The 12,467-nt window shown below is 41.0% G+C and overlaps 1 non-coding gene across 1 annotated transcript; it reads left to right on the top strand.

Annotated features, from left to right (window-relative positions):
- Positions 1-10,546: 10,546 nt before the first annotated feature.
- On the top strand, positions 10,547-10,618 carry Trnah-gug. Its single transcript has one exon. It is a non-coding gene; the product is annotated as a tRNA-His (tRNA).
- The last annotated feature ends 1,849 nt before the right edge of the window (positions 10,619-12,467 follow it).

The raw sequence follows: 12,467 nt of genomic DNA, 5'->3' as shown, positions 1-12,467 counted from the left end.
CAACTCTCTCTCTCTCTCTCTCTCTCTCTCTCTCTCTCTCTCTCTCTCTCTCTCTCTCTCTCTCTCTCTCTCTCTCTCTCTCTCTCTCTCTGATCTCTGTACGTCCTTTTTTTCACTTATTTTCTCTCTTTATTTACGTTTAAAACTCAAATTATTGTCTATCGAGTTTGTATATGCATAGAAATATACATACACACATACGAACACACACATTTACCTATACATACCAACACACACACACACACACACACACACACACACACACACACACACACACACACACACACATCTTCCACCCTACAAACATACATACATACACACTTCTCCCTACCTACAAACGTACATACATACACACAGACACGCGCATTCATTCACTCATACATACATGCATTCAAAAAATTCATAAATATTCATCCCGGTGAGCGAGAAAACACAAAAGGCAAAAAGTTTTGTGACTCGCAACTTTTGGCAACTTTCCCGCTGAAAAAACCGTCCAATCAGGAACTTGGTAATGCATTTAAGGAGTTCTGATTGGAGGAGACAGGCCGGGTGGTGGTGGGACTGCTGCCGAGTGCGTGGAGGAGGGATGGGGTGTGAGGGGTATCTGGGTGGTGGGGATTGGGGGGATTGGGGGCTTCTGTTACTTGTTTGGGTGTTGTATGTAGTGGTGGTGGTGGTGGTGGTGATGGTGGTGATTGTTATGGTAGTAGTTTTGATCGTAGATGTAGTAAGAACAAAATATACTACTACTACTACTATTACTATTACTAGGGGAGGCAGTGGCGTAGTAGTGATGGTGGGATCGGGCAGACGTCCATGCTTAGGTTCGAATCCCACCACGTGCCGCTTTGAAACTTTGTCATTTGTGGTTTAAAGTTAGCTACATGTCACCATGATCCCCAGGTTCCAGGTGGAGGTGTTGCCTTACACTAAAGATGCGCTTGGGTGGTGGTACGGGTCCTAGTATGGGTACCACTATAAATAAAATTGCCCTCGCCGGTAATGGTTGGAAGCTGGACAGCGCTTCCCATACTCTTCAAGTAGAACTACAGGCGCTATAGGCCATAGCATATAATAAAAAAAATAAAAAAAGCTACTACTACCATACCAGCACTACTACTACTACTACTACTACTGTTACCACCACCACCACCACCACTACTACTACTACTACTACTACTACTACTACTACTGTTACCACCACACACACACACACACACACACACACACACACACACACACACACACACACACACACACACACACACACACACACACACAATTGGATAAGTGTAGATATGGAGACAGGACCACACGAGCATAAAGCCCAGGCCCTGTAAAACTACAACTAGGTAAATACAACTAGGTAAATACACACATTATTTTCTTATTTTCAAAGTGAATGTCAAGTTATGAAGAAAGGTGCGATGCGGCAGGAAGGAAGGAAAATTATGCTAATCAGTCATTATAATTTTAGCGAAAAGACGCCGCGGCAACAATGCAAAACAATCACACACTTCTTGCAGGTTATTTTCGTATTTTCAAAGCAGAAAGAAAAATATCATGACCAAGTATTAAAGTTTACCCCTTCAACACATTTTTACCTCGATATTTGTGTACGATTTGACCATTTTATTTACACTAGGAAGGATTTATGGAGGTCAGAAAATTAATGGCCACAGTCTTCACCATTTTAATCTCCCACATAAGTTTCTAAAGCTGTATAGAATCACTAAATAGTAACCAGAATGAATATGGAAAGGCGTCACGGTACTGAAGGGGTTAATGGAACCATGCGTGCTTTGGGGTCCGAGGGATCTCCAAGCGCACGGGTTCGAATCCTGTCCTCAGTCCGAGTGTAGGTTGGGCTTCCTCACTCGGGGCAACGGTTTCCTAGCGGGTGGGCTTTGAGATAGGAGGCACCACAAAAAGTATCCCCTTTAGCCTAGAAATTCCCGTGAAAAGCCCACATGGTGTAAATAGAAAAAAAAAAAACTGACATCAAGGTGTTCTGGACCCACCGTCACTGGCCCACCATGACGCTCCAGGGACAAGCCACAAGTCAGACTATTGAAGGAGTCGTAGGGGGGGGAAGGTTATGGTTCTATAAGGCATTATTGGACAGTCCTCTCTCTCCAGTGTCTCAGGCGAGGGTTGAGTGTTTGCTGTCCAGGTGTCCATAAGCATCTCGAGATGACTAATGTTCTCTCAGCCGCTGCGATGTTTACAAGCCTCCACAGTCCTCACCCTGTGTCTTCTCCTCGAGTGCTGCTGACTTGCCTTCCTGTTAAGTAATAAGACGTTTAGTTAGGACGGTGAAGGATCATTATCATGTACTCTACCGATCGTGAACAGACTACTACTACTGCTACTGCTACTGCTACTACTGCTACTGCTACTGCTACTACTACTACTACTACTACTACTACTACTACTACTACTACTACTACTACTTCTTCTTCTTCTTCTTTTCTTCTTCTTCTTCTTCTTCTTCTTCTTCTTCTTCTTCTTCTTCTTCTTCTTCTTCTTCTTCTTCTTCTTCTTCTTCTTCTTCTTCTACTACTACTACTACTACTACTACTACTACTACTACTACTACTACTACTACTACTACTACTACTACTACTACTGTTTATATATTTTTGCTCATTTGTTTATATATTTGTTTAAGTATTTCTGTTATTTTATTTGTTTCTCGTGTGTGTGTGTGTGTGTGTGTGTGTGTGTGTGTGTGTGTGTGTGTGTGTGTGTGTGTGTGTGTGTGCTGATGCTGCTGCTGTTGTTGTATGATTTTTATTGGTCTGGTTGAACTTCATGAGAGAGAGAGAGAGAGAGAGAGAGAGAGAGAGAGAGAGAGAGAGAGAGAGAGAGAGAGAGAGAGAGAGAGAGATACAGTACATTCTCTTTAATAATCCAATTTGTCCTTCCAAATTTCTCTTTCCACAACAGACTTCCAAGCTTATGTGTATGAACTCTCTCTCTCTCTCTCTCTCTCTCTCTCTCTCTCTCTCTCTCTCTCTCTCTCTCTCTCTCTCTCTCTCTCTCTCTCTCTCTAAAGTACAACAGTAAAAATACAAGACAAGAACAGCATCACACACACACACACACACACACACACACACACACACACACACACACAGAACAGTAGCAGTTATAATAATAATAATAATAATAATAATAATAATAATAATAATAATAATAATAATAATAATAATAACAATAATAATAACACTAATAATAACAATAATAATAATAATAATAATAATAATACATGATCTTTTTCGTTATCTTTTTCGTGGCTTCTTCACAAAACAATCTCTTACATCTGAACCCACCACCACTTCTTCTCCTCCCCCTCCACCCCTCACTGCTTTTAATTCCCCTCCTGTGCCCTCTCCTCCCTCCTCTCCTTATCCCCCCACTGCCTCTATTTCCCCTCCTGTCCCCTCTACCTTTTCCCCACCCCCAACTGCTTCTCATTCCCCTCCTGTCCCCTCTCCCTTCCTCTCACCACTACCACCCTGCCCCCTTCCTACTCCACCCTTCCCCTACACCCCATCTCCTCCCTGCCACCCTTCCCCTCCCTGTCACTTTTCCGCTTTCTGCCCTCTGCCCAATCTAGTCCCTGCTTCTTTCCATCTTCCTGGCCCTTTTTCTCTCTTCTCTTCCCCCTTTCTCCACCTCCCTGCCCTCTCTCCTCCCCACCTCCACGCTCCCTGTCCTCTCCTCCACCAAGCCCCACGCCACACCTTCATCACCCAGCCTTCTCCCCTCATCTCCGCCCCTCCGCTCTCTCCTCTCGCTAATTACTCCAAATGGTCCCTGAACAAGGCGCCAGAAAGCCAGAGGCGCGGGACCCTCGGGAGGAGCTGCTGGGACATGGAGGAGGCGCTGAAGGAAGAGGAGGAGGAGGAGGAGGAGATGAAGGCGTTCTTAAAAATGCAACTCAAAGGTTATAAACATTTAAATTTTCGCTTATTTATTGTTATGAATCTCTCTCTCTCTCTCTCTCTCTCTCTCTCTCTCTCTCTCTCTCTCTCTCTCTCTCTCTCTCTCTCTCTCTCTCTTTTGTCTCCCTCCTCCTTCCTTTTCTCGTCGTTCTTCACACTTTGCCCTTTGTCTTATCTATATTTATTACCCTAAACCCGCCCCCCTCTCTCTCTCTCTCTCTCTCTCTCTCTCTCTCTCTCTCTCTCTCTCTCTCTATCTATCTATCTATCTATCTATCTTCTTCTTCTTCTTCTTCTTCTTCTTCTTCTTCTTCTTCTTCTTCTTCTTCTCCTTTATCTTCCTTTATTGTCTCATATCCTCCTTTTTTTCCCTTTTCCTCCAAGATTAGGCTCTTTTGCACCTTACCCTTTGAGGAGGAAGAAGAGGAGGAGGAGGAGGAGGAGGAGGAGGAGGAGGAGGAGTATGGGGGAGTGTTATTTACCTAATTGGGTGACGGGTGGTCGGCGAAGGTTCCGCTAATTATCCTAAGTTACTCGTGTCTTTGGGGGATGGTGGGTGTCCTGGGGTGTCATGGGGTGTCCTGGGGGGGCGAGAGTGTCAAGGGAGGTGTGAGGAAGTGTCCCCCGGGGTGCTTTGGGTGTTTTGCTGCGTGACTGCTGGCTGTGAGGGGCGATGGGAGGGGGAGGGGTGGTTAGGTGGGGGAGAGAAGAGGTGGGGGTGAAGGAGGGGATGTGTTTGTGGGTTTCCTGGTATCAGAGGAGAGAGAGAGAGAGAGAGAGAGAGAGAGAGAGAGAGAATGTTTGTTATTGTGTGTGTGTGTGTGTGTGTGTGTGTGTGTGTGTGTGTGTGTGTGTGTGTTTATAAATTCAGTTTGTCTATTTGTTTATTTATTTATTTATTCTCTTTCTGTTTCTTCATTTATTATTATTTATTTTTTTTTTTTTTTTCATGTCTTGTTTCTTTGATTTTTTTTGACGATTTCGTGACAATGTTAGATTAAAATTGAATGTGACACTTCCTTGTTGTCGTTGTTAGTGGTGGTGGTGGTGGTGGTGGTAGTAGTAGTAGTAGTAGTAGTAGTAGTAGTAGTAGTAGCAGTAGTAAAAGTAGAAGTAGCATTAGTAGTAGTAGTAGTAGTAGTAGTAGTAGTACCACCACCACCACCACCACCACCACCACCACCACCACCACCACCACCACCACCACCAAGTCTTTGTTCCTAACGTTTAATATCAATGTGTTCAACGCGAAATATTACCTTCCATTATATCATTTGCTTCAACATGTTCACTTTCCCTCCTCCTCCTCCTCCTCCTCCTCCTCCTCCTCCTCCTCCTCCTGTAATAAACCATAATTTTCCTTTCATTAACGCACTCCTATCTCCCTTGCTAATATCTCTTTCCCCTTCCCTTTTTCCCCTCTTCTCTCTCTCTCTCTCTCTCTCTCTCTCTCTCTCTCTCTCTCTCTCTCTCTCTCTCTCTCTCTCTCTCTCTCTCTCTCTTCTCATAACTCCCTTAGTCTTTTCTCATAAATTCATTACTTCGTCTCTTTCCTCCCTTAGCTAAATCTGTCCACTAAGCTTCCCTCCCTCTCCCTCTCCCCTCCCTCCTCCCTTCCCCTCTCTTTCACTTATCTCTCTCTCTCTCTCTCTCTCTCTCTCTCTCTCTCTCTCTCTCTCTCTCTCTCTCTCTCTCTCTCTCTCTCTCTCTCTCTCTCTCTCTCTCTCTCGTAATTCTTTCATTCTCGCATTTTTATTTCTCGTCTCCCCTCTCCCTTCACTACCACCACCACCACCATCACCATGCTTCTTCGTCTTTTCTTCTTCTTCTTCTTCTTCTTTCTTTTCTTCTTTCTTTTCTTCTTTTTCTTCTTCTTTTCTTCTTCTTATTATTATTATTATTATTATTATTTATTTCTTCTCTTTAGTAACATGTATTAATTTCTTTTTCCTTTGTTTTTCCTCCATTTTCCCTTTCATTTTTCACATCCTCATCCAGTTTTTTTTTACCCTTCCTTCTTCCCTCTATCATCTTCCCTTTGTTTCTTCCACTACCTTCTCTTTTTTCCTCCCCCTTTTCCTCATTTATTCCTTCATTTTCCTTCCACGTACCTTCTTTTTCCTTTTCCTTTTTCTTCCTCCCTTTTTCCTCAATTATTCCTTCATTTTCTTTCCATATATCTCCTTTTTTTCTCTTTCCTCTCCTTTTCCTCCCTTTTTTCCTCTCCTTTCGCTAATTATCCTCTAATTTTCCCAGCCAGGTGACGTGTTTCCTGCTTTTCCTCCTGGGTTTCCTCACTTTCCTCTCCCACCCTCTCTCTCTCTCTCTCTCTCTCTCCCCCGCTCCCCTTTTACCTGGGAGTATTAAGGGGGGGTGACCTTGCCTACCTGTGATTAAGAGCCCAGGTAAGACTGCCACAGGTAAACACTGTGTCAAGTCTTTCGCTTTTCCCTCTCACAAACATTTATAAAACGCCACTCCGCTTCTTCTTCTTCCTCCTCCTCCTCCTCCTCCTCCTCCTCCTCCTCCTCCTCCTCCTCCTCCTCCTCCTCCTCCTCCTCCTCTTCCTCTTAAAGTGTGGAGGTGAAAGATTGGGGAAAGAAAGGGTTATATTGGAGGAAATATCCTTTTAAGGTAAGGCTAAGAGAGAGAGAGAGAGAGAGAGAGAGAGAGAGAGAGAGAGAGAGAGAGAGAGAGAGATACTGCTAAAGAACGAGAATGATAAGGAGAAAGAAAGAAATGTTTAGGAGAAAGCGAAAAGGAGATAAGGAAAGAAAGGAGGTGGCAGGAATAGAAACGAAAAGAAAGACGTAGAGGGAAAATAAAGAAAGGAATAAAAGAAAATAGAGATAATACAAATATTGACTAAGTAGTTGAGATAAATCAATAAGAAAAGAAATAGAAACGTGTAAACGAGAAAGAAAACGTAAAAATATGAAAAATCACTCATAAAAAAAAGTGAAAAGAAAAAAAGAAGAAGAAAAGAATGCAGAAAATCAATAAAGAGAGGAAGTAAAAGAGAAAACAAACACACAACGCAACAAGAAAACAAAGGAACTACCAAAGAAACTAAAAAAAAAATCAGAAACAAAGGAAAAACGAAAATAGGAAGAGAGAGAAGAAAGAAAGAAAAAACTAACAAACTATTTTTCCCTCAACATAAACGCGTCTCTTGCAAACATTTGTGTCTCCTTGAGAGAGAGAGAGAGAGAGAGAGAGAGAGAGAGAGAGAGAGTTATTGGAAATGAGGGGCTCAGGAGAGAAAGATAGGGGGAGTAAGTACTGGTAATAAAAGAAAGAACAGGAAGGAGATAGAGAGAGAGAGAGAGAGAGAGAGAGAGAGAGAGAGAGAGAGAGAGAGAGAGAATCGCACTTTACCTGTCAACAAGAATGAAAATGTTTATCCTTCAAAGCCACAAAGAAAACTGTGGAAAGAAAACGGAGAGCCGACCTAGGAACTAACCACAACAAACCTCTCTCTCTCTCTCTCTCTCTCTCTCTCTCTCTCTCTCTCTCTCTCTCTCTCTCTCTCTCTCTCTCTCTCTCTTACAGTATAAAATTTGATGGAACTTTTTTTTACTTGTATCTTTAAAAGGGGACACACACACACACACACACACACACACACACACACACACACACACACACACACACACACACACACACACACGCCTTTCTCAACCAGACTCCCTACTTCCGTATTACTCCTTCTAAGTGAGTTAGGGCGCCCTTACTTATGAAGGGGCGTGGCGTGGGGTGGTGGGGGTGAGGGAGGAAGGAGGTGGGGGTGAGGAGAGAGGAAGGAATGGGAGTAAATTTGAGGTTGATGTGTTGGGGATGTGACAGGGTGAGAGAGAGAGAGAGAGAGAGAGAGAGAGAGAGAGAGAGAGAGAGAGAGAGAGAGAAGAGGTAGAAATAGAGAATAATTAGGGGGATAAAGAAGTGTGAGGGATAAAGAGAGGGAATGAGAGAGAATAGAGAAGAAGGAAGAGAAATGAATGGGAAGGAGAGACAAGAGGAAGAGAAGGAAGGGGGAAAGAAAACACGGAGATGAAAGAAGAAGGAAGGAGAAGGGAAACACGAAAATGAAGGAAGAAGTAAAGGATGGAGAAGAGAAACACGAAAATGAATAGAAGGAAGGAAGAAAGGAAATACGAAAATGAAGGAATAGAAGGAAGGAAAAGAAACACGAAAATGAGAGGAAGAAAGAGAATGAAGGAGAAGAGAAACACGAAAATGGAAGAAGGAGAGGTGAAAGATAAAGGAGAAATAAAGCAAAAAGAAGAATAAAGGAGGAAGAGGTTAATTGGAAAAACGAATAGGATTAGAGGATTGAGGGAAGGAAGGAAAGAAAAGAGAAGAGAGAGGAGGAGGAGGAGGAGGAGGAGGAGGAGGAGGGTAAAGCTTAGGTAGAGCAAAGAGGATTAAGAATAGGGGGAAATTAAAAGAAGACAAGGGAGAGTGAAAGAGAGAAAGAGAGGATTAGAGGGATTAGAGAGAGAGAGAGAGAGAGAGAGAGAGAGAGAGAGAAAATAGAGAGGATATAAATTCTCTCTCTCTCTCTCTCTCTCTCTCTCTCTCTCTCTCTCTCTCTCTCTCTCTCTCTCTCTCTCTCTCTCTCTCTCTCTCTCTCGGATAAAAAGTCTTAGAATCAATGATCACTTAAGAACAAAGGTCATTTATTTAGTTAACCCTTTCACTAATAACACCTCATCTCTACTTAATTACTAACCACTCTAAGACACCTTTACTGGTTCCACACCCGCCTTCATACATCATACCGCTTAAAAAAAACATAATAAACGCACCATTTATCCTTTTTTATCACCTTCCTTACTTGTAAACGCTTATATAAAGAATCTAATCCCTTATATTTACTCATGATTGTTATTTAATGTTGTATAAGTAAAACATAATTGTCTTTATACATCACTGCTGAAAAACACACGGTCTATCCTTTTTTTTTTTTTTCATCCTTTTATCCCTTTCGTTGCTGGCAGACGTTTATACAAAGAATTTATGCAACGTTTTTCCATACTTTTGTTGTTTAGTGTATAAGTGAATCATAAGAGACTTTATATAATATACTGTCTAAGAAAACACACCATTTATCCTTTTTTTTTATCCCTCTCCTTGCTTGTAGAGGCTTGTATAAAGATTTCAGGCTTTATTTGCACCCATTTTTTATTTAACCCCTTCAGTAGTGGAACGTATTTCTACCTTGAGTTTTGGGTATGATTAGACGATTTTTTTTACACATAAGGAAGGGTCTATGGAGGTCAGAAGATTAATGGCCACACTCTTCACAATTTTAAACCCTTACATGAGTTTCTGAAGCTGTATAAAATCACCAAATAGTAAGCAGAGTGGATAGGACAACGCGTCATGGCACTGAAGGGTTTAATGTCGTTCTGGTGAGTCACTGGTACCTTCATACAACACAGTGACTGAAAACCACTTATCCTTCACTTTTTTATCTTTTTTTTTTTCATTTGTAGAGGCTTGTGTAAAGTTTCCAGGCATTGCTGTTATTTATTTTTGCTATTTGATGTTGTATGAGTCAATCACAACTGCTTTTAACCCTTACATGAGTTTCTGAAGCTGTATAGAATCATCAAATAGTAAGCAGAGTGGATAAGAAAACGTACTGGTGAGTTATTGCTACCTTTTCACAACACACTGATTGAAAAACACTCGTTCTTCTTTTTTCTCATTTTCTTAGTTATAGAGACTTGTATAAGGTTTCCAGGGTTTGTTTTTAGTTACGTTTGCTATTTAATGCCGTATGAGTGAATCAGAACCTTTATACAACCTACTGCCTCAAAACCACTCACTAATTGTTTTCTTTTTTTTTTTTTTTTTTTTTTTTTTCGTTTTTGCTTGTAGAGGTTTGGGTAAAGTTTCCAGGCATTGCTCGTGTTTATGTTTGTTGTGTAATGTATAAGTGAATTAGCTACCACAACACACTACTTAAAAAATCACAAATTATTTTCTTTTTTTATTATTTTTCTTTATAGAGGCTTGTATTGAGATTCCAGGTATTGCTTCTTCCTCGTATTTACTATTTAAAGTCGTATAAGTGAATTAGCTACCTTCATACAACACACTGCCTAAAAATCACAAAATATATTCTTTTTTATCCTTTTCCTTACTTGTGCAGGTTTGTATAAAGTGTTCAGGCATTGTTTTTTTACTTAAGTTAGTTGTTTTAAGTGTATAAGTGAATTAGCTACCGTCATACAACACACTGCCTGAAAATCACAACATATATTCTTTTTTATCTTTTTTCTTGCTTCTAGAGGCTTATATATAAAGACTCTAGACATTGTTAGTTGTTTTAAATGTCTTCATACACCATACCGCCTGGAAATCACTAAATCTCTTCTCTTTTATCCCTTTTTCTCGTGTGTTGACATTTATGAAGATTCTTTGCATTGTTTCTCTGCATATTTGTTCTCTAAAAACTAGAAAACCTATCCTCTTTTTTTTATCCTTTATTTTGCTTATAATAATTTAAAGATGTAAAAATCCCAGACATTGTTGTTTGCTCATGTTTCTGGTCCCGTGTGGTTCCCTTTGAGCTGTGCATTTGAGTGGCCGTGATCGTATAGTGGTTAGTACATTGCGTTGTGGCCGCAATAACCCAGGTTCGAATCCTGGTCACGGCACAGGTGTTGATGTTTTTATTCTCTCTCTCTCTCTCTCTCTCTCTCTCTCTCTCTCTCTCTCTCTCTCTCTTCCCATCCGTTTTTTTTTTTTTTTCTTCTTCTGGAGTAAGGATGAAACATGGAGGTAAAGGAAGAAAGGAGGAGGGAAAGGAAGAAGAGGAGGTGAATCACAGTACATCAAGAGACAAACAAGAAAATAAAGAAAGAAAGTAAGCAAAAAAGATAAGGAGGAAAAAAATGACAATGAAATAAATCGTTGACAGAAATAACAACTTGGAAACTCTCTCTCTCTCTCTCTCTCTCTCTCTCTCTCTCTCTCTCTCTCTCTCTCTCTCTCTCTCTCTCTCTCTCTCTCTCTCTCTCTCTCTCTCTCTCTCTCTCTCTCTCTAATCGAAAGCAATGCTACCAATGAGATATGATTCATTCTTTCTCCCTCTCTCCTCTCCCTCTCCCTCTCCCTTCCTTTTTTCTCACTCTCTCATGCGTCCAATTCTGATGATCTTTTAGAGAGAGAGAGAGAGTTTTTTCTTTCTTTCTTTCATTCTTTCTCTTCCTCTCTTTACTAATTAATTTCTCTCATAAGGGTGTCTCAAATTTCTTCCACCTTCATACCTTTCTATTAACTCCTCCTCCTCCTCCTCCTCCTCCTCCTCCTCCTCCTCCTCCTCCTCCTCCTCCTCCTCTTCATTGACACTGTCCTATTATCTCTTTGTAATCATTCTTCACCCATCCGTCAATTATTTTTTTCCTATTCATCTCTTATTAATCTTCTTTTTCCTCTTTTTCTCTTGTTCCTCCTTTTTACTTATTATTTTTGTCATTTTTTTCATTTATATTCTTTTAAATCATGTATCTTTTATATCTTTCTCTATCTCTAACTTTATTCTCTCTCTCTCTCTCTCTCTCTCTCTCTCTCTCTCTCTCTCTCTCTCTCTCTCTCTCTCTCTCTCTCTCTTTTATTCATTTCTCTCCGTCTTTTCTCTCTTTTCCTTTCATTCTTAAGTGAAGCAAGATTTGTTTGATGTCTTGTTTTTCTTCCTTTTTTTTCACTCTTACCTGAGGCGTTAATTCTTGTACGTCACGCCCTTAGGAGGAGGAGGAGGAGGAGGAGGAGGAGGAGGAGGAGGAAGAGTAAGAGAAACAGGTATGAGAGAGGGTGAAGGAGGGAGAAGAAAGAAGAGGTGTAGATGGAGACGAAGAGGGGTTAAGATGAAGGAAGAGGAGGAGGAGGAGGAGGAGGTGGTGTTCGTGTCGAGGAGGAGCAAAAGAAGGCGCCCTCTGCAGTTACTCTTTTGGACAGCACTTGAGTCTAGGGAGGAGGAGGAGGAGGAGGGAGGAGGAGGAGGAGGAGGAGGAGGAGGAGGAAGAAGAAGAAGGAGGAAGGAGAAGGAGAAGGAGGAGATTCGTCTGTGTGCGCAATCTATTCATGTCCCACTTTCACACACACACACACACACAGAGAGAGAGAGAGAGAGAGAATTAAGCAGAGGAGAGCAGTGCAAGAGAGAAAGGAAAGAATTCAGTAAAAAGGTGGTAATAAACAGAGAAAAGAATAATAATAGTAGTAATGGTAATGTAAATGAATAAGGAAGACAAAGAGAGAGAGAGAGAGAGAGAGAGAGAGAGAGAGAGAGAGAGAGAACAATAGCAATAATAATAGTAATAATAATGATAATAATGTCAATAATAGCAGTGGTAAAAATAATAATAGTGATAATAATAGTAATAATAATAATGATAATAATAATAATAATAATAATAATAATAATAATATCTATTTTTAATATATAAGATAAAGATTTCTTAGGTTTTGTTGAGGGAGGTTAGAAGGAGGAGGAGGAGAAGGCAG

The sequence above is a fragment of the Portunus trituberculatus genome, chromosome 36 (assembly GCF_017591435.1).
Source record: "Portunus trituberculatus isolate SZX2019 chromosome 36, ASM1759143v1, whole genome shotgun sequence".
NCBI classification, from domain to species: Eukaryota; Metazoa; Arthropoda; class Malacostraca; order Decapoda; family Portunidae; genus Portunus; species Portunus trituberculatus.
Note: the sequence above shows the minus strand (reverse complement) of the source record. Positions and strands in the feature narration are given on the sequence as shown.